The 22,782-nt window shown below is 47.1% G+C and overlaps 1 long non-coding RNA gene across 1 annotated transcript; it reads left to right on the top strand.

Annotated features, from left to right (window-relative positions):
• The first annotated feature begins 9,627 nt into the window (after positions 1-9,627).
• On the top strand, positions 9,628-13,588 carry LOC141612084 (uncharacterized). Its single transcript, XR_012528981.1, has 4 exons — positions 9,628-9,698; positions 10,601-10,689; positions 11,018-11,101; positions 13,427-13,588. It is a non-coding gene; the product is annotated as an uncharacterized LOC141612084 (long non-coding RNA).
• The last annotated feature ends 9,194 nt before the right edge of the window (positions 13,589-22,782 follow it).

Here is a 22,782-nt window from a genome sequence, read left to right as displayed (position 1 = left end):
AAGAGAAGGGCCGTAGAGACGTCGACCTCCCGACTATCGGACGGGAGGGGGCGAGTCTCTCCGGAGCTACGTGAAGAGGTTTGATGAAAAGGTCCAGCAGATTCGAGAAATCAATCCCGAGCCGGCGGCCTTCGCGATGAAGGGCCTCCCGAAGGGAGATTTAAAAATGAGCTCATCAAGTGCGGAGGCACGAGCATGGACGCCGCCAGACGGTTGGCCGACCAAGCCATCAAGGTAGAGGACTATCACAAGGCCTGGTAGGCCCCGTAAACCGAGCACCCAGGGGAAAGACGCCGTGGCGACAACAGGTCACGGTCCGACGAAAGACGCCGTAAGAATGATAGGTCGCGGTCGGACAAGCTGCTGGAAACAAAGCCGGCGGATACCCGGGAGCTCGGGAACGTACTACAAAAAACGATCGAAAATCACACCCCTCTGGTTGTATCGGCCGCCGAAGTTTTCGCTTTGAGCAAGAACGAGGGCCGAAAATGGGAAAGACCCCCAGGAGGAGTGACGGTGACACGAGCCGATCGCAAGTACCACGGCCACACCGGACACCTTACCAACGATTGCCGACACCGAAGGATGCCATTGAGGAACCGATCAAAGGGGAGCCTCGGCAAATATGTTGCCAAAGGCCGAAAACCGGATACCGGCGGATCGACCAACAAAGTCCACCGAGCGGTTAGGAGTAGTCAATGTCGTCGTCGGGGACAAAGAAAAACGGTGGGTCCGCTCATGAGCACAAACGGCCCCGGATGAGCCTCATCCGCCATCAACTTTGTGCCCAACACAAAGAACCCCGCTCCCAAAGATCCCGGACATGACCATTGGACAAGAAGACTACGATGGAGTCGTCGCTTTTCATAGCAACCCACTTACAATCCGCTGGACATAGCCAACCACTTGGTGAAGCGATGCCGATTGACACGGGCGCCTACACAAACGTTATGTACGAGAGAATGCTTTCTCGGCCTCGGACCGAGGATCGAAGATCGAATCCTGCACCGACCCATTGTACGGCTTTTCTGGGGACGGCCTGGTACCCCGGGGTCGGTTAGATTGCGGTGAGGTTTGGCGAGGGAATACGACCAAGAGTGTTATGTCTGAATTCATAGTCATCGACGGCGTGTCCGCCCACAACGTTCTCGTAGGCCGGGTCACTTTGAGCGAGATCGACGCCGTGGTATCCATCGGGGCCACGACACGATATATGTCTCGGGCACGGGAGGCGCGAAGCTCACCTCGGAAAACGAAGACCCCGATTTATGGGAGGTTTACGCTAATAGCTCGAAGGCCGACATCGTTATTATCAGCCCAAACGGAGACGTGTTTGAGCACGCCTTGAAGCTTACCTCATTGGCCTCAAGCAATGAATCCAAATACGAGGCGGTAATAACCGGAGTTGAACTAGCTAAAGCCGCCAGAGCAGAGCGTATCATGGTAACGACGGACTCACTCCTAGCGGCCAACCAGATCAAAGGGGAGTGCGAAGCCCAGGACTACGGGACGATAAGGTATCTAGTGAGGGTGAGGGCTGTCGCTTGAACTAAAATCCTTCCGGATACGAACACCCCCGGATCCGGAACGATCGGACCATCGGCATGGTCGAAGGAGCAGAGACCGAGGAGGTAGAGATTGACCCGGGCCGCACCGTAACCATCGGTGTCAACCCGGAACCAAAATTCAGAGCCGACCTCCTGGACCTGCTGAGGAAAAATAAAGATGTTTTTGCATACTCGGCGGCCGAGATGCCGTGTGAACCGGGAGGTGATTGTTCACAAGTGAACGTACTCACCACCGCCGCCCGATCAAGCGAGAGAATGAGGAACTCCTCCGCCGAGAAGGACGAGGCCATCAAAGCCGAAGTAGACAAATTACTAGCGGCGGGTTTTATCATGCCTTGCACTTACCCCGAGTGGTTAGCCAATGTTGTAATGGTGAAGAAGTCATCGGGGCATGGAGAATGTGTGTAGACTTTACCAACCTTAATAAAGCATGCCCCAAAGATTGCTACCCCTTGCCTCGAATAGATAGTTTGATCGACGCCACGGCAGGCTACACCATGCTGAGCCTGCTGGACGCCTTCTCGGGGTATCACCAAGTGTTCATGGCCGAAGAAGACATGCCTAAATGCGCATTTATCACCGCCAACGGCACATACATGTACAAAATGATGCCGTTTGGTTTGAAGAACGCCGGAGCAACGTACACGAGGCTGGTGGACAGTGTTCCAAAACCAAAAAGGGCGAAACATTGAGGCTTACGTCGACGATGCTATTGTAAAAAGCAAATCCGACAGCGAGCATCTGGCCGACTTACACGAAACATTTCGTTCACTAAGGAAATACAAGATGAAGCTCAACCCAATGAAATGCAACTTCGGTGTCCTAGCGGGTAAATTCCTAGGCGTACTTGTCAGTGCCAGGGGCATAGATGCCAATCCAGACAAGGTCCGAGCAATCCTAGACCTACCAGAACCAAGGAATCGGAAAGAGGTTATGATGCTGACCGGGAGAATGGCGGCTCTTGCTCGTTTCATCTCCCGGTCAGCCGACAAAAGCACCCCATTTTTCAAAGTGTTGAAAGGAAATAAAGACTTCAGCTGGGGGGAGGAACAGAGCACGGCTTTCAAACAACTAAAAGCTCACCTTCAGACTCTCCCAACTCTCCCCGGGCCGATCTTGGGGAGACACTATACCTATACATAGCAGTTACCTCGGCCACGGTCAGCGCTGTGATCATCAGGGAAGAAGACAAGCAGCAACACCCAATCTACTTCGTCAGCCATACACTGTTGCCCGCCGAGAAAAATTACCCACTAATTGAGAAAGCAGCCTTCGCCGTTGTCGTTGCCACAAGGAAGTTAAAACCCTACTTCGATGCACACCCCGTGACGGTCCTAACCGATCAGCCGTTGGAGAAAGCTTTAGAAAAATTCGAGCAATCCGGCGGAGCTCATCAAATGGGCGGTGGAACTCTCCGGTTTCGGCATTAAGTACAAACCAAGGCCTTCGATAAAGGGGCAAGCGCTTGCATTTCCCCGGCCGAATGCACATATCGGGAAGAGCCAAACCCAGGCATATGGGAGGTCTACACCGACGGCTCCTCCACGACGAACAGCTCGGGAGCCGGCATCCTTATCATCAGCCCAAACGGGGACGAGTTTGAGTACGCCCTGAAATTCACCTTCTCGGCCTCGAACAATGAGTCCGAATACGAGGCGGTGATAACCGAGTCGAGCTAGCTAGGGTCGCCGGAGCGAACACATCGTGTTGAAGACTGACTCGCTGTTGGTTACCAACCAAATCAGAGGGGAGTATGAGGCTCGGGACGACGGAATGGTAAGGTACCTGGAGAGGGTAAAAGCCGACGTAGCAAAATTGAAATCCTTCCAAATCCAGTGTGTTCCTAGATCCGAGAACAACCGGGCCGACGCTCTCTCTAAGCTGGCCAGCTCAACCATCAAGAATGTCAGCCGAACCGTGCTGGTAGATATCAGGAATGCGAAAAGCATCACTGAGACCGTCGGCATGGTGGGTAACATAGAGACCGAGACAACGTGGATGACTCCGATAATGAGATACAAGCTTACAGGTGAATTGCCGGAGGGCCGCAATCCCTCGGCCAAAATAAAAAGGATCGCCGCCAGGTACCTGGTATTCGAAGGGGAACTGTATAGGAGATCCGTAATAAGACCACTCTTGAAGTGTGTCGGTCCGGCCGACGCAGAACTAATACTTGTGAAAATTCACGAGGGCATCTCAGGACATCACATGGGGGCAAGAACACTAGCCCACAAAGCTCTCCGAGCTGGCTACTTCTGGCCCACCATGCTTCAAGATTCCAGAACGAAGACCAAGAAGTGCACGAACTGTCAGATGCACGCCCCGGTGATACACGCTCCCTCCAGAGACCTACAGCCGGTGCTTAGTCCCCTTCCCTTCGCGCAATGGGGGATGGACATGCTAGGGCCGTTCCCGACAGCCTCCGGAGGAAGGAAATTCTTAATAGTCGCCGTTGACTACTTCACCAAATGGGTTGAGGCCGTAGCAGTACCAGCAAAGACCACAGCAGCCGTCAGAAAGGTAATCTGGGAAAACGTTATAACCCGCTTCGGATTGCCCCAAGTTATGGTATTTGACCACGGTCGAGAATTTTGGAGCGACCTAATAATGAACTGGTTAGAGGAGCTGGGCATCAAGTTTGCGTACTCCTCCGTCTGCCATCCGCAGAGTAACGGCAAAGCGGAGGCGCCAACAAAACCATCCTCAACGGCTTAAAGAAGACAGTCGAAGACCTTAAGGGAAGGTGGGCCGACGAGCTACCCGGCGTCCTATGGTCCCTTCGAACCACGAGAGAAAGAAGCAACGGGATACACCCCTTCCACCTAGTCTACGGCTCCGAAGGCGATCCTGCCGATCGAAGCGACTTGTGCCGACATTCGAACGACCACCTTTGACCCAGTTGAAAACGAGGAGGGCCTAAGGGCTTCCCTGGATCTGGTCGAAGAGAGCCGAGACACGGCACGCCTGAACTTGGCCGTATATCAGAACCGGATGAAGAGAGCCTACAACCGAAGAGTCCACAAAAGGGACTTAAAAATAGGGGACCTAGTCCTAAGGAAGTCGCCGCCACCAACAAAGGAAATATTCATGGCAAACGACGGCCAATCGGGAAGGTCCCTCGAGTAGTTGAGGAGATGAGGCCGGGTACATACCGGCTGACAGACATGGGAGGTGTGCCCTTGATGAGCCATTGGAACACCGACAACTTGAGAAAATACTTTGTATAGCGGCGGAGGTATCCAAACCCATTGTGGACACCCCAGCGCACAATCATAACATATGAATGAAACGCCCAGGTTCCCCATCAAAGTATCTGTCCCCTCCGAAATTTGCCACCAAACGAGGAAAGAAACGCTTATCGAAGCCGCAACCCGATTACCTCGGTCAAAACCGAGAGCGACGGGGAACACGACGGCCGATACGCTAAAAGATAGACGTATACTCAGCGCACCGAGACGCCAATCTAGCGGTCAATATGCCTACACGATTCTTACGGACGCTATCGAAGCCGCAACCCCGATTACCTCGGTCAAAACCTAGAGCGACGGGGAACACGACGGCCGATACGCTAAAAGACAGACGTATACTCGCCGCAATTGAGACGCCAATCTAGCGGTCAATATGCCTACACGATTTAACGCTATCGAAGCCGCAACCCCGATTACCTCGGTCAAAACCGAGAGCGACGGGGAACACGACGGCCGATACGCTAAAAGATAGACGTATACTCGCCGCAATTGAGACGCCCATCTAGCGGTCAATATGCCTACATTCAGCGATTCACGGGCGCTATCGAAGCCGCAACCCCGATTACCTCGGTCAAAACCGAGAGCGACGGGGAACACGACGGCCGATACGCTAAAAGGGAGACGTATACTCGGCGCACCGAGACGCCAATCTAGCGGTCAATATGCCTACACGATTCTGAACGCTAAAGACGTTGAACACAGTTGAGACGTGCATTCGAACTACCTCGGTCATGCCGAGTGTGGAAACGAGCGCACTCAATCGCAGAACGTGAAAAGACAAACGAAGAACTATGATCGAAGCCCCGCCAAGCCAAAGGCCTAAAAGATAACTTTATTACAGGTAATTGCAAGGAGAGTACAAACGACGGCCGTCCCCATAAGGGTAGCCTAAACTCTACCTACCAAAGTTTTACAAAGAGCAAAAAAAAAAAAAGAGCAAAAGATTACGGACTTGGGATTTGAAGCGCCAAAAGGATGGCGGGAGAGAAGGCTCAATAGTTGGCCCCGAACACCGGCTATCCGAGACGCCGGGTGAGTCCGGTGACGACCGCCCGTCTCCCTATGCCTGCCGTTGCCCCCCATCGCAGCAACGGCATCTTCGGTGGCCGGCTTTGAGGAAGGCGACCATCTCCAAGTAACTCCTTGGCCTCGGTGTCCGAGCGCCTTCGCCGCTTCCGCCTTCTCGGCGGCCGCCGCTCCCGCAGACCTCGGCTATCTCATCCATGAACTGGTCATATTTATCCCACGGGAAGGAGCCGTCGGGGACAGACCTTCGATTGCCTCCTGGCCGCCTCCTCGGCCCGGTCCGAATCGGGCGCACATTCTAGGGAGGAGATCATCTTGGAGCATCGCAATATCCTTCTCTCTTTGAGCAAGGACAGCCTGCATGTCACTAAGCGCCTCCGCCTTTGCTTGTGGAATCGATCCTCCCACTCATCCCTCTTGGCAACCACGGCGTCGTAGGCGCCTTTATACCTATCCCGCTCCTCCATCATCTTGGCCGTGGCGCCATCAGCATTCTCAACTTTGGCTCTCTCGGCCCTCGGCGGCTTCTCGGCCTCCTCCGCACGCGTCGCAAAGCCCGATGAAGATCCGGCTTAGCCTTCCCGGCTTCCCCCTTCGCAGCGAAAGGTCAAGCTTGAGCCTTGCAATCGCCGCCCAGACCGGGCCGTGGCCTTTCTTGCTCCACGATGAGAGAGGCCGCCAGACGACTCCATCTCCCCAACCTCTTATATATTTTCTCGCCTTCCGCCACGAGCTCGGCGGAGTAACCTTCGGGGAGAGGAGTCCACGACGACGTTCTGACCGCCAGCCTTCTCAGTCGCCTTCACAGGCTGCTTCCCTACTTGCCGTTCAGTGAGAACGACAGTTGCCGGCGGTGGATCTACAAAAAGTTTACACAGAGCATCCATGTCACCTTGCGTTGACACGTCAGAAAGCCTGTCGTCAGGAATGTCCAACGAGCCGGCCAAATCCGAACCACAAGTTAAGTCCGTACCAGTTCGAACCCTCTTAGTCGGAGGGCTGGTGAGAGCAGGCTCCTCCGCGGCCACGGTAGAAGCAGACGGTGGGTCTTTCCTCTTCTTCGGAGAAGGGGCCTTAGCAACGGTCACCTCCCCCTCAGAAATGTTGATCACCTCCACATGAACCTTTTCGGCCACCGGGGTCGAAGAGGGAGTTGCCATTGATACAGCCTCCGACTTGGACGCTGCCTTCTTTGTTCTCTTCGGCACGCCGCCAAGAACCCGTGCCTGAGCCGTCTCCGGATCCAACGCCCTCGTCTGTTTGTCCATGAGTTCGTTAGGGGATAGTCGGCGATCCTTCGTTTCAGCCGTAGGGTGACGGATAAGAACCTTCCCGTCCTTATCAAGCCCCAGCCTCTTCAGGTCCTTCTCAGACAGATCCCGACCAAACCGATCTGCAAGAAACCGAACAAGAGTTAAATAAAAAAAGAGTAAGAACAAAGCTCAGAAAAAAGGAACATAACGAGCAAAGGTGGGCCTCACACCGACCCCACTCACCCCCAAACAGGGCCGGTATGAGGCCGACGCGGCATAGCAGCTCGTCTTGAAGAATAATCTGGGTCGGGGGCAGCCATCCCTCCTCAGCATCAAATAGCTGCATTGCCCGCTTCTCATCCGCAGTAAGAGGGACAAAAGAAGCGTCCATCTTAACCTTGCTGCCCCGGGTGACGTATTTGTCGTACTCGTCCCGGGTCTCACACCGTAAGTGAACGGGGCCCTGAAAAGACCGAGGCAACGGGTAATCCTCCGGCACTCGGACATACACCCATCGCTCTTGCCAGTCTTTGCAGGAAGTAAGCTTGTTTACGGAGACATATCCCGGCTCCATCTGCACGCTGTACCACCCCACCCTTCGGGCGAATGAGGGCCGAAGACTATGAAGTCGGCGGAATAAGTCGACCGTAGGGACCTCCCCTTTAAAGAGACAGAGCCACACAAAGCCAATTATCGTCCTCATGGCCAACGGATGCAGTTGGGCCACGGCAAGATTCATAGCTCTGATGATGGCCACGATGTGTTCGTTCAAAGGAAACCGGAGCCCGTACTCCAAATGCCTGATGTATACGCCGATGTGACCCGGGGGAGGACAGCAGACCGCCTGACCCTCCCGGGGGAGGACAATTTTATACCCCTCACCAAGGAAGAAGTGATCTCCGAAAAGAGTTTCTCCGGAGCTGCTTGCGAACTTATTTGTCCAGGTACGGTCAAGGCCGTCGTGCGAGCCTCACCATGGTCTGGAATAGGCCTCCTCCCACCACCGACGGGAGCCCCCTCACCACGATCCGGAGTAGTAATCCTCCCACCATCACCAGGAGCCTCCTCATCTTCATCCTCATCTTCCAACTCCTCCAGGAGGGGCATATCAGCTACGGGGGAAGGAGACCTAGGGCCCCCAAACCTTAGCGGGATGGCCTCCAAAGACCTCCTCCTCATCAAGACGCGACGGGGAACCCCCGCGAAGTACCAATCCCAAAGATCGAGAGGACATGGTTCACAACAAATTACTAACAAGAAAAAAAATAAAAGTTTGCTTGTTTACCTTAAAGAAAAATACTCGCCGGATCGAATACTCCGAAGATTAAGAAGAAGAAAACCCTTGAAAGTTTGGAAAGATGAAGATTTTGGAGAAAATTTTCGAAAATGAAATGGAGGCCAAAATCACGGAATAACTGCCCTATTTATAGGAAAAGCCCATGGAGAAGGACCAATCAGGGCACAGCCCATGAAGCGTCAACCAATCGTTGCAACAGTTGAATGTCAATCAATGCAACAGTGACCAAGCGTCTTCAACACGCCTATTCACATCTCTTCGACTGTTCATCTCCCTCAAACAAATTCCTAGGTATCTAGTCTCCGCCGGCTTCCGACAAACCAAGCCAGGAAGCACCGGCCGGGGGCAATCAAATTCAACCGGCACTCTCAGCCCTGGTCTCGGCCAGCGTCTTGTTCCTTTCCACATCGGTTACCCTTCACGCACCCATGTGGAGGGGGGATATGGTATATGGTACGGAATAACAACAGCCACGCCGATACACAAGAAGACGCCGATACAGAAAAATTTGCGAAATTTACTTAGTGCAGAATATATGCTCAGCATACATCGGAGCCCATACCACGGCATAGACTACGCTGGGGGCAAATTGATGGGGCATATTCTGCACCGCTGACCAAGTCAACACACTGAGCAAGGTCAAGGATATCCACAGCAAGTCAACGGCTTAGACTGCCTAGCCGATGCAGCCCATCGGCCTGATAGCCAGGGTCTCGGCCAGACAGCTCGCCAGCCGGGACACATGTCCGCGTACTCACATCCAAGACCCTCTGCCGGCCTGCCGTAGGTCCATCGGCCGAGGGTAGAACGGTCTTTCCACCTAATAAGCCACTTGGCCACTTGGCCACTACGCGACAAATGGTGAAAGCCTATAAATACTCCTCAACCTTCATTGAGGAAAGGATCCCACAACTTAACCTAAAATACACTATTCATCTGGTAATATCTCCCTTATCTCTCTACAATACATTCCTAGCCAATTAGTATACAACTTATACCTCTAAGTTCACTGACTTGGGCGTCGGAGTGGGTACGCTTGGCACAAAGCCAAGCCCTCAGTTCGTTCATTGTTGCAGGAAAGGCCGAGAGAGGCGATAGGAGCGAGAAGGGTTCAACCAAAGACATTATTCTACAAGCCACGGGTGGTAACGATACTTGCTCTGGAATTACACCCGGAACAGTCAGTTTTCCAGTTGCTACTTCGACCATTTATTTAGTGTTTTTTTTTTAATTTCAGCCATCAACGCTTGCGAGAGAATTCCAAAAATTACTTAGCGAGGTAGTTACATTTACCAGGCTGGTTTTGGTGAGTGTTTAAGTTATGTAGTCGAAACTTTTGGTTGTTTTACTTGCAGCTACTATTTGTTGATTAACGGAGTTTTCTTTAGCTTGTATTTCTGGCTTTTGCCTATTTGTGCGCCCATTATTTCTATATTTAAAGACGCATAGGTCTTATGCTTACCATACGAGGTTTTTTTTGTAAGCAGTTGGTAGGTGTCTGTTGTTTAATTGTGGTACATACTATCATGTGCTACTTTCTTTGTGTCATTAAGAAAAGCCATGTACTACTTTTTCTGTGTCATTAAGTAGCTCTGTCGTAGAGTGCTACTCTGCTGTGAGTCAATATGAAAAACTACATCCTCTAGACTAGCACATCTCGTAGATACCCCGTTTTTATTTAATCGAGTTTTTACCTCGCTGATGCCTATTATCGTGTGACAACCCGAACTTTAGTGATCCAGAGAAGGTTAAGGGGTTGATCGGGCTTTTATCCATTTAAGTTTCACAAAAACATACATGATATGGTCTCACAAGGATATATAAGACACTTTCATATAAGACTGACTACAATTGCCTATTAGTGGTTAAGGCTTATTACAATTCCAAACACTTATGTAAGGTGGACTTATTACTTTTGAACCAACCTATTAACGTTATAAATAGATAGAAAGGTAGCTGGTTTACGTAAGCTCACATATGAGACATTCTCCTACATGATTCACTAAGCAAGTATAGTACTGGCAACAAAACTTCTTCGCGTGATAATATCAACAATTGTACGTGGTGGCGAGGAGGTTGGGCAGAGAATTAGGGAACAAGTTTTTGGTTATTAGGTTTATAATTTGTGTCTTGCCTTTATGGTCTTGCTTTCCTTCTATCGTTTTTTATGGTTTAAGAGGTTCTGTGTGATAATTGATGTATTCGCAGAGAAATAATGATTGAAAGGATGCCTTCATGGAAGAATGGCATCAGAAACTGCATAATAAAACAAGTCCTAATGATGGTGTATTTGTCAGGTATTCATGAAGGACTTGATGAATTTGTATATTCCGTGTTTTTGTGGCTCAAGTTTGCTCATAGAATTTCCTTACATGTAGTAAAGGGATGGTGCTATATAATAAATACATTTAACTGGATTTTGGTGAAATAAAACTTTTGGGAAAGAGGTTTAACATAGGTCATTGTAGTTTTGTTGTCTACTCCATCACATTTTAACATTTAGAGTCGACAAAGTTAATGGATTTATTTTTTTTAAAAGCAAAATAATACCTTGGTTAACTTTAAAGACTAATTGTTCTCATCACTTCTACTCAAATATTTATATTTTCTGCTTTTCCGCTTTAGCTGCAGTGAAAGGAATTGAGTATCAGGTGTTTAGAGGAATGGCACAGCGGCGGTGGGGTTGAAACGAATTTTTGTTATCACAAGGTTACTATGATCCTTCATTTCCTCATTTTCACATTCAGTCTGGTCATTATAATTAATTAATTCACAAAGGGTAGTTAATACGAAATTAGGTAAAACTCTGAAAGTCAATAACAAACTTTAGATATAGTTTTTTTTTTTCCTGGAGAGTTGTTTAAATATGTTGTAGGATTGTTGCTAGGTTCTAATCTGGAAACTAGACCATGCAATGTCACAAATAGGATGTTCATTTGTAAGGACAAATTTGACTTTTTGGTGGATGTTCACTTTGAGGGTCTCCTGTGGATGCAAATAGAAGATTGTGAATGGTTTTAGATGGTTTAGTATACTTAGAAGATGGGCTCTTGGATTCGCTCGCCCTCACGAAATCTCAAATCATTTCGAGTGGATTATTTGATGCTTCCTTAGAAACTAGGAGTATAAAGTTTACACAAAATCTCATTTGTGATGGCACGTATCCGTCACTTTGGAGTGACGGATACCATTTTCTCTCACAAATGACCCAAAATAGAGGAGAGAGGGAAGCACATGGGGGTGCCCCCACCTTGTCCCCTATCCATTTTGTGAGTGACATTACCCGTCACTTGCTCCGACCCGTCTTCAGCAAGACTAACTGTAAAGTTTATCATACACCTTATTAAGAATATATTGCGTAAGGATGCTTTAAAGAGCTGAGAGTGCCTTTCTATTATAAGTTATTGTTAAATGGAATGTACTAAAATGTTGTTTTATGCCATTATCTTACCAATGATCCATTTGGAGTTGAAGTAAACACGGAGACTGTCTCTTAGAATACCGACTGTTATAATTATCTATTCCCTCAGTCAACGTATTTCATCCTCGACCATTCATTTCTCTTCCTTCCTTATGTGGTGAGTGCTTACTTTCTCTTACCTTGATTCCTTCCACTTCCTCCTTCCTCTCAATTTTTGACGGGTTATTCATCCTTTTTCTCCCCATTTTTGATGGGTTGTTCATATGTGAGGTGTCCTGCTAATTCTTATGTCGATGATGCTTTCTTCTCCATTTAATAAATTTTATTTGGTTGGTTGATAATGTTTTCTAGAAAAGATTTAGCTTTTGTTGGATCTGTACATGTGGTAGTGTTATGAATGAAGGAAAAACGACCTTGTAAACCCGACCACATTTATTGATGTGGCTTTTTTGAATTGTGATTTAGGTATTTGTAATTAGACCTTGTAAAACCCACCTCTAACCTACAGAATACATCTCAACCATAACCCGAAACCTGATATAAATCATTCCATCTGGAAAATGTCACGCCATTACATGCTCATATCTGGTGACGTTGGGTTTGGGTTGCGGATGGGGTTGGGGTTGGAGAATATGCCACACCACTACATACTGATATCTGATGATGTTGGGTTTGGGTTTGGGGTTGGGATTGGTTGATTATGTTGTCTGAAAAAAGATTTAGCTTTATGGATTTGTACATCTGGAATAAAGAAAAAACGACCTTGTAAACCCGACCGGTTGAGATGGGGGGAAGGAGAAGCAGATAGGGATAGGATGGGACGGTGGGAGAGATGAAGAGTTTTGAGATGGAATGGGGGAGGGATGGAGAGGAGGAAAGGAAAGAAAGTTTGTGCTTGATTTTGCTTGGCCTCGTAAGGAGGAGGGTTGCTCTAATTTATAGAATGAGCTGTTTGTTTTGTTCAAATTGAGAGTACAGGGGGAGGGGAATTTGGTTTTAGGGAGGGAGATTTATAGTGGCTGTAGAGCTTGGACAACGGGATAGGGTGGGACGGTGGGAGAGATGAAGAGTTTTGAGATGGAATGGGGGAGGGCTGGAAAGGAAAGAAAGTTTGTGCTTGATTTTGCTTGGACTGGGAAGGAGGAGGGTTGCTCTAATTGATAGAGTGAGGGTTAGAGAGGCTCTCTATTTGTTTTTGTTCAAATTGAGAGTACAGGGGAGGGGAATTTGGTTTTAGGGAGGGAGAGTTATGGTGGCTGTAGAGCTTTGACAGCTGTTTGACTTTTGAATATGCGACCTAGGTGGTTAAATGGTATATTAGAAACAACTAGAGTTAAGCGGCGAAAGAGAGCGTTGGTGTTAATTGTGTTTTCTCTTGTTCAAAACGTTTGTATGTGATTTATCTCATGTGATTCACCACCTTGTAAGACGGAGATGGAATAACTTTAAAAAGTGTTTCAAGCCTATTACTAAGATAAAAAAAACTTGGAAGATTACATATTTTAATCTATCATTTTGTGAGCAAAATGTTACCTTTTTCTGTTACTGTAATCTCATGAAACTCTTCTTAAAACTTTTCTGATTATTGTCGTGGTCTACTAAAATTTCATTAGGAAAGACCAAGATGTAACTAAACGTGGAGATGAGCTGGATGTCGCACTAAAGAAGATTTTTCAACTGCCGAACCAGGTAAGTTTGATGTATGATCGTTGATAGAGAGTTTCTAATCTTAGTGACAATATACACCTTTACATTAGGTTTTATAGAAAGACAAATATAGTCAAAAATTTGTGAACTTTCTACGAAACAAAGTCGAGAGCTCAGTAGTTCTTCCTCCTTTGCTAAGTTCAATCAAAACTACAAAGATAGATGCATTGAACTTTCTTATTAGTAGAGATTTATTCTCTTTGTTTTTGTGTTTAGCTTATATCATTGGCCGGGTTAGAGAGGAAACAGAATTAAAAATAGGGTTAATTGATGAGAATAATCCAAACTATTACCCATCTTCTCAAAATAACCTCAACTAAGATTTATCCTAGAATAAACTCATCTTTTGATACTATATTCTCAGAATAGTTCAGCTAACCGGCTACCTAAATAACAGGTAATTTCTTTTATACTCTGAAAATATAAGACCCAATAATTTAACTTTTTTACTCTGAAAATATAAGACCAATAATTTAACTCCTTATCCATAGATTATTCGCCATTTACCAACCCACACACTCCGCAACCACATCTCAACACCAAGCCCTCGCCACCGGCGCCACCAGTCCACCACCCCACTATTTCTCAACACCAAGCGCCAACCACTACTCCCTAACATTAACACTATCACTAAGCTCATCTTTCACTCACCAATTGAACCTATCATCACAACCGTCTCCGTATCGAAATTGAATTAACCACTGAGTCTGCAACCCCATCATTCACACTCATCTACAGCCGTCGAACTCCAACAATCGAGCACCACCCATTCACTAGCCTTCCCTCGCCCTCACTCGTCCACCATGGTTCAGGCCGCTGCTCCTCGCCAATCTTCCATCACCTACCTCAATTCGATCAAGCTGCGCCTTCCTTACAACACCACTGCTACTGGCCGCAACTGACATCGGTTTGAATCCATTTGGTTCGCACCATTCTAGCCCTCACTAGCCACTACGTCTATAGCCCGAATCGACCAAACCAGATGCAGCTCACAACTTGGGTTTAGCCTCTTCACAAATGGGTCCACAAATGGTTGCATTGAATAGGTGGTTTGGGCGCATGACAAAGTGGTGAATGGTGATGGGAAGGTTTGTTATTGATGGGGAATTGAAGATGTTATGGTAGGTCGTCGGCGGGAGGATGGTGGTGGCAGTAAAGGGGAATTAGAAGGTGGTGGCAGATATGGGTGGATGAGAGAGGATGAGTTTTGGAGGGTTTATAATTATATTAATAAGATGCAAACTTGCATACAAAAAAATGGGATCCAGGTGGTGGTGTACTGGTTTTTGGTAATGGGATTGTTAATGAAGAAGGAAGAAGATGGTTTTAAACAAAAATTAATAATATAAAAAAAAAAAAAAAAAAAAAGACTACCGGATAGTTTACCTGCTTCTACAGGCCAGAAATGTCTAAAGTGCAAAAGGAGTAAATGAGGACCATATCATGGATTATTTTCAGTTAAGTTGAAGTTTAGATTATTATAAGCAGATGGCTAATAGTTTGGATTATTCTTAACAAATATCCCTTAAAAATATTGTTCACTAGCAATTTTCTTCAAATATTGGTTTAATGTCATGCTACTTGTTTCTAGGAAGCTTCATTGATTGGAAGTTAATACGTCATAGGTTCTCAGTGTCCATGTGTCCCAGTAATCATTTGATTTAGGGGAAACCTTTACAGCTAAGAAATACGAAAAAATAGTTTGTAGATAGAGTTCTTGTCGCAAACTTGCAGGTTATGGAGTTCGATATTCAGCCACTTGACTATTTGATTTTAATCCACCATAAACCGCGAATATGCGCGCCGGATATTGATTGTTGCTATTTATTCATGTACGGATGGCAAATTGATGCAAGATATGGTGTTACTCAAACGATTGAATAATCACTCTCAATCTTATAGAGAATGCCGGTTGTGAGATTGTAGTTATTATTTTATTACAGTACATTTTTATTTTGGTTGGCTCTTTGTAGCTGCACAAGTTTACAACACTTCACTTTTTCGTGAATGTGTCAGTCGTCGGTAAAACTTTGTAGATTCTACGTTCTGTCCAGAGAAATTGAATTTTGTTAGGCATTTTGATGCTTTAGTACTCCGGATATTTAGTACTCCGTACTATTCTGTAAGGTATTCCAAATAAGTTTGTAAGGAGTCGGATTACGTAAACTATTCCAATCATATTACTCAGTGTGTTTAGGAAAGATAATTCTTTTCAAATACATCTCTACTGCTTCACAATACTATTTAGTCGGATTGGGGCTCCAGGCCTATCATGGAGCTTTTTTTAACCAACATCGCTAATTGTGTTGAACGTCTGTTATCCCGTTATTTATTTCAATTTGCATAAGGTCTTTTTTTTAAGCGAAATGTCTACCTTACTGGCACAGGTGTTTCGCTTTATTTTTTACCAAATGAAAGTGCATATGTATTTTGCATTACCGTTATTTATGGCAATTTCCCTATAAATTTCGCGTTCGTATTTTAGCTCTTTAGTGCTTTAGATTTAGCTATCACAAAGCATACTCCAAATTAAACAAAAAAAAACAAAAATTAATTTGGCAAGCATTCTTAACGATCATGCTTATAGGCAGATTGCACATCTTCCGGACACCTAGATCTTCGCTAATGCTAATTTAAGCTATATCCGTTTACGACGTTGCAATAACCGTCGCTAAGTTCCATACATAATTTCAGGTTAATGATGATGGTCTCAGAATGGATCATATCGTAATGTCGTCGTTATTACCAATGATTTAGACTACCCTGTGATTGTTGTGCCACCCACAAGAATTCAGGTTTAGAAATCGGCCCAGGTCGTGGCGGCCAGAATCCGATTAGTAGTCACCTCCTGACCTTGCCCTCCATTAGAAGTTCATTAACACAAAACTGCACGCCCAAGTAAGCAAGCGGAAAACGCACCATTGCACCGTATATTGTGATGCTTACGTATACGTTCATCCAAACGGTTTCCAAATTGGGGTCCCGCGCCCGATAGGAAAGGAAAAGCGAGCGAGGATAGCAGATGGGAAATAAACTACACATGACAATATTGGCTACTTTTCCCCTGATTTATCAAATATTTTTTAGGTTATCTGCTTCAAATTTTTAGCCTACTCTTCAATTCTAAGGTAACTTTTAAATCACAAATTCTCTCATTTAAGACTGATCGATCCGTCTTAAGTCTCTGACGAGTTAAATAAATGGGATAAGACAAAAGAAAATTTCAATATACTAGCAAAACATTTGTCTTACTTAGGCATGTGGTGTAATATTTGACCCGTTTTACTCTTAAGACAATTGATAAATCTCTAACTTTAGGTCTTTTTTAAATTGATTCAATTGTGAAATAGCACAACATGTGTATCTAGGGAATAGTCGCTTTAAGGTGAATTTTCCCTAGATACATCTATCTATTCAATTAAATTCTTTATTTCTTCTGTAAAATTTAATTTATTCTTATTTTTTTTTCATCTTTTATTTTTCGTTTTTATTAAATGTAAATCAATTCAAAAATGTTTTTCAAGAGTGTCCAATATTTTTTTTACGTCGACAGATATATCGTCTTAAGGAACCAATTGCTTTTAAAGTCATCTTACTTTATAACTAGCTTTACAATACATAACCTTTATATCCACTTTGACCTTTCCTTTTACTCTTATATATTGTTGTCTTAGTTACTATTCATTGATGAATGCATATAGGGGCGAATTCAGGATTTTAAGTTTGGGGTAGCAAAATTATTAAGAGTGTAATTATTCATAAAAACAGGAAGTCACGAAAAATATGTTGCATAACATATAAAAATTCAAAATACAAGCGCACAATCAACAACCAGTTAATGAACGCCCGACACTAACTTAAAATTCTCATTTTATAATTCACAACTTTATCTGTATTTTATTTTTCAACTACTCCCTCCAATTCACAATAAACCTCCCATTTCATTTTGACACAAAAATTAAGGAAACACATTACCCCACCATATAATTAAATTTGGACCACACAAATACACTACCCCACCATAGAATTAAATTTGGACCACACAAACACTTACCAAAAAAGGAAATAGAGAGGTTATTGTGAATAACCGAAAAAGGAAATAGGGAGGTTTATTGTGAATTGGAGGGAGTATAATTTTATCATATAACTTTGTAGTTTGTAACACAAAAAACGCTTAATCATTGCTACGTAATGGTTTGAATTGTTCACATTATTATTCGACAACTTATCTTAATTTTATTTTTCGATACAATTTTAGTATTCTACTATTTAGAAAAATTTAACCATTATAATGAACATAATGATTAAGTTGCTTAGAGGTATACTGATGCCAACCTATAATGAACATAATGATTAAGTTGCTTATAATGAACATAATGAAAATTTAGAAAAGCTTTTGGAAATGAAAGCCGCATCCTTACACTCTATGACTGAACAGGTATACTTTATACACAGTTTTGCAGAACACATAGAACTTCAGCATACCTATACACCTTTGGAAATAAAAAACCCTACCCCTGTGTATTCCCTACATATCAAAACAGTCACACAGCCCAAATATTCTGATTTAATTACCTAGAGCGTTCATGCAGTTCACATGCGGTAGGCGCTATCACTAAGGCCAGCCTAAGAAGGCATCCAAAAGGTAAAATCTAAATTTATCGCCGACTAACCACTCATACACATTCATTCAATGCAGGGTAAACAGGCCTACCTCAAAGACATTGAAAACAAATTTAAGACAATGAAGCTGTACGTTAGAGCCGTGCCTTCTAAGGCTCTCTCTAAAACTCAAGAGTTGAAGTGGGTACTCCAGAAAATCTCTCTAACCTAAACACCAAATATGCCGCGACTATTTTGACTCATTTTGAAGCAGGTCTGTTCCAAGACACACTTTCAAGTATAAGCAAGAAACATATCGGGTTAGTTACCCTTGAGACAGTTAGATCGGATTGTAGCGGAAGTTTAGTAACATATGATGACTAGACAACCTTACTTTTTTCGGTATAAGCATCTAGCATGTAAGATAGCTTATGTTGTACTTGATGGGGCATATTCTGCACCGCTGACCAAGTCAACACACTGAGCAAGGTCAAGGATATCCACAGCAAGTCAACGACTTAGACTGCCTAGCCGATGCAGCCCATCGGCCCGATAGCCAGGGTCTCGGCCAGACAGCTCGTCAGCCGGGACACATGTCCGCGTACTCACATCCAAGATCCTCTGCCGGCCTGCCGTAGGTTCATCGGCCGAGGGTAGAACGGTCTTTCCACCTAATAAGCCACTTGGCCACTTGGCCACTACGTGACAAAAGGTGAAAGCCTATAAATGCTCCTCAACCTTCATTGAGGAAAGGATCCCACAACTTAACCTAAAATACACTATTCATCTGGTAATATCTCCCTTATCTCTCTACAATACATTCCTAGCCAATTAATATACAACTTATACCTCTAAGTTCACTGACTTGGGCGTCGGAGTGGGTACGCTTGGCACAAAGCCAAGCCCTCAGTTCGCTCATTGTTGCAGGAAAGGCCGAGAGAGACGATAGGAGCGAGAAGGGTTCAACCAAAGACATTATTCTACAAGCCACGGGTGGTAAAGATACTTGCTCTGGAATTACACCCGGAACAATTGGCGCCGTCTGTGGGGAAAGACACTAGAAGCTAGTCACATTCATTCCCAAAACAAAAAAAAAAAACCCAACAAAAACCCACCCAAAAAGCTAAGAAAATGTCGAAACAACAAGACGCAGTCGTAACCGACGAGCCCCTCCACCCAGATGATACCTTCAACAATTCTGGAGTCATGCAGCCCTCCACCGGTGGTGTAATCCAACCGGAGTTCGGGATGCCATCAATACCCGACACGCCGCTGCCAGCCAACCAGGTCACCATCATGGGACGTGTGGTTGATGTAGCCAGGCTGAAAACGCTCCTAGACCTAATTAGTAACACACCTGCTCACACTGTCACGACGACAAGAGCAGCGGAAACTGTCCGGGAGACCAGGGCCCAAAACGTGACTCCGAGAAACTTGAACGGAGCACTAGGAGAAGCTGACCCAGCCAAGTCGCCGGGGGAGCCCAAAGTGGGCGCGGTAGACCTAAGTCCTTCCCGCACTCGTGGGAGGACAGCGTCCCCGCCACACGAACGAGGCTCACCCCGAAGGAGCCAGAGGAGTCCGACTCAGCAGAGTTGGAGAAGAAGTCCGAGCCGAAGAAGGAGCCCCTCCCGCTACGGGGGAGGAGCCAGTTAGGGACGCAAGGAGCCGGTCCGCGCGTGTCGTTCGGACGTGGTCGTGCGCCCCTTAACGCCTACGTCCTAGAAGTCCCGGTGCCAAATAAGCTCAAGCCGCCACCCCCGTCATACAAGGGGATGGTGATCCGCCGACCACGCAGAGGCCTTCGAGTCTTACATGTCGGTATGGGAGCAACCCGATGAGGTCTGTGCCGAATTTTCCCAACAACTTTGCATGGGATGGCTCGAGCCGGTACAAAGGGCTTCCCGATGGCTCGGTGTACTACTACGCCGACCGAAGGGCGCTTTCCTAGCCCAAGACTCTCTGCACAGGAGAAGGGCCGTAGAGACATCCGACCTCCCGACCATCGACAAGAGGGGGCGAGTCTCTCCGGAGCTACGTGAAGAGGTTCGATGGAAAGGTCCAGATTCGAGAAATTAATCCCGAGCTGGCGGCCTCGATCGATGAAGGGCCTCCCAAGGGGGCCTTAAAAACGAGCTCATCAAGAGCGGAGGCCTGGGCCTCGGACGCCGCCGAAAGTTGGCCGACCAAGCCATCAAGGTAGAAGACTACCACAAGACTGGGAAGATCCCCGCGAAGCCGAGCAATCAGAAAGAAGGGTCACAGCGGACGGTCGGACGAAGGACGCCGCGACAACTTAAGCTCGCGGTCCGACAACGAGACGCCGTGAGAATAACAGATCACGGTCGGACAGATCCGACCGGAAGCAAGACTCGGCAGCGCCGGGTGGAATTCGAACGTACCACCGGAGGCGGTATAGTGAAAAACCCCTCTCGTCGTATCGCCCGCCGAGTCTTCGCCCGAGCAAAACGAGGGCCGGGGGAAAGACCTCCCAAGCCAAAAAGTGACGGTGACACGAGCCAATACCGTGAGTACCACGCCACACCGCCATTTAACCAACGACGCCGCCATCCGAAGAATGCCATAGAGGAGCTGATCGTAAAGGGAAGCCTCGGCAAGTACGTTGCAAAAGGCCAAAAGACCGACGCCGGCAGCTTCAGACAGAAGTCCGTCTTGACGAATAGGCGTGATTCACGTTGTCATCGGGGGCAACGAAAACGGAGGGTCCGCTCATGGGCACAAGCGGCACCTAAACGAGCTATATCAGGCCATCAACTTTGTGCCCAACTCAAGGATCCCCTCTGCAAAGCATCCCGATATAACTATCGGAAGAAAGGACTACGAAGGGGTCATCGCCCCTCACAACGACCCGCTTGTAGTCAATTTGGACATATCCAACCACCTGGTCAAGAGGTGCCCGATTGACACAGTGCATACACGAACATCATGTTTAGGGAGTGCTTTCTCGGCCTCGGCCCGAGGATCAAGGACTTAAGCCCCCGCACCAACCCCCTATACAGCCTTCTTCCGGGGCCGGCCGGTGCCGCCGGGATCAATTAAACTCCCGGTGACGTTCGGCGAGAAGAACGCGGCTAAGAATATCCTAGCCGAGTTCGTGGTCATCGACGGCTCGTCCGCCTACAACGTTCTCATAGGTCGAGTCACCCCGAGCGAAGCCGACGCAGAATGTCCATCCGGCCCTAACACCGATGTATGTCTCTGACCGGGGGGAAGCGCATAAGCTCGTCTCCAAAGACGAGAAGGATGAGGTGGTCAACGTCCAGATAGCCGCCCGAGGTTGCAACATGCAATCCCTCAAAGAGGCGAAGAAGTCCGAAAAAGGAAAAAGCCCGTCCTTACAAAGCAGGGGGCGACCTCATGGATACGACCAGTGGCTGATTTGGGGGATGTACCTGTGATGGGCCGTTAGGGCATTGGTAGTCCTGTAAAATTTTATGTAGCTACGGAGGTGTCCAAGATGGTCAGGACACCCCAACGCATGTTTTTACCTAGTAAAAAAACCATCCACGCCTTCCATCAAAGCAAAGTTCTTCCCATCGGTTATTTATCAAGAAAATGACGCCGCTCACACTCGTCATACCGACAAGAGCGGCATTCTCTGTCAAGAAATTAGCGCTGTCGTAGTCACCCCAAGTAGTAGACGCCACGGCCACCCCAAGAGGTTTGATGCCGTCGCAGCCTACTCCAAGTGGTAGACGCCACGTAACACGCTATCAAGAAATGTACGCCGCCACACTGTCATACCGACAAGAGCGGCATTCTCTCGTCAAGAAATTAGCGCTTGTCGCAGCCACCCCAAGTAGTAGACGCCACGGCAACCCCAAGAGGTTTGATGCCGTCGCAGCTCACTCCAAGTGGTAGACGCCACGTAACACGCTATCAAGAAATGTACGCCGCCACACTGTCATACCGACAAGAGCGGCATTCTCTCGTCAAGAAATTAGCGCCGTCGCAGTCACCCCCAGTAGTAGACGCCACGGCAGCCACCCCAAGAGGTTTGATGCCGTCGCAGCTCCTCCAAGTGGTAGACGCCACGTAACACGCTATCAAGAAATGTACGCCGCTCACACTGTCATACCGACAAGAGCGGCATTCTCTCAAGAAATTAGCGCCGTCGCAGCCACCCCAAGTAGTAGACGCCACTAGCCACCCCAAGAGGTTTGATGCCGTCGCAGTCACTCCAAGTGGTAGACGCCACGTAACACGCTATCAAGAAACAGTACGCGCTCACACTCACATACCGACAAGAGCGGCATTCTCTCGTCAAGAAATTAGCGCCGCGCAGTACCCCAAGTGGTAGACGCCGCGTAACACGCCATCAAGAAATGTACGCCGCTCACACTCCATATACCGACAAGAGCGGCATTCTCTCGTCAAGAAACCAAAGGCTTGCTCACACTGCCAATCCGACAAGAGCGGCAATCACCCTCGTAAGGCGGATACCATGACAAAGAACGGCCATCGCACACCGCACTCGCAAAAATGCATTTAAGTGTCTTGGAAGCGTTGAAACACAGTTGGGATACGACTTAAACGGCCACGCCAAGCCGAGGCGGAAACAAAAGGGGCGCTCAATTAGGAATACAAAAGACAATTCGACAGAGATGAGATAAAGACCTCGGCCAAGCCGAAGGCGAAA

The sequence above is a fragment of the Silene latifolia genome, chromosome 1 (assembly GCF_048544455.1).
Source record: "Silene latifolia isolate original U9 population chromosome 1, ASM4854445v1, whole genome shotgun sequence".
NCBI classification, from domain to species: domain Eukaryota; kingdom Viridiplantae; phylum Streptophyta; class Magnoliopsida; order Caryophyllales; family Caryophyllaceae; genus Silene; species Silene latifolia.
The sequence above is the reverse complement of the archived record's forward strand: the minus strand, read 5'-3'. Positions and strand labels throughout refer to the sequence as shown.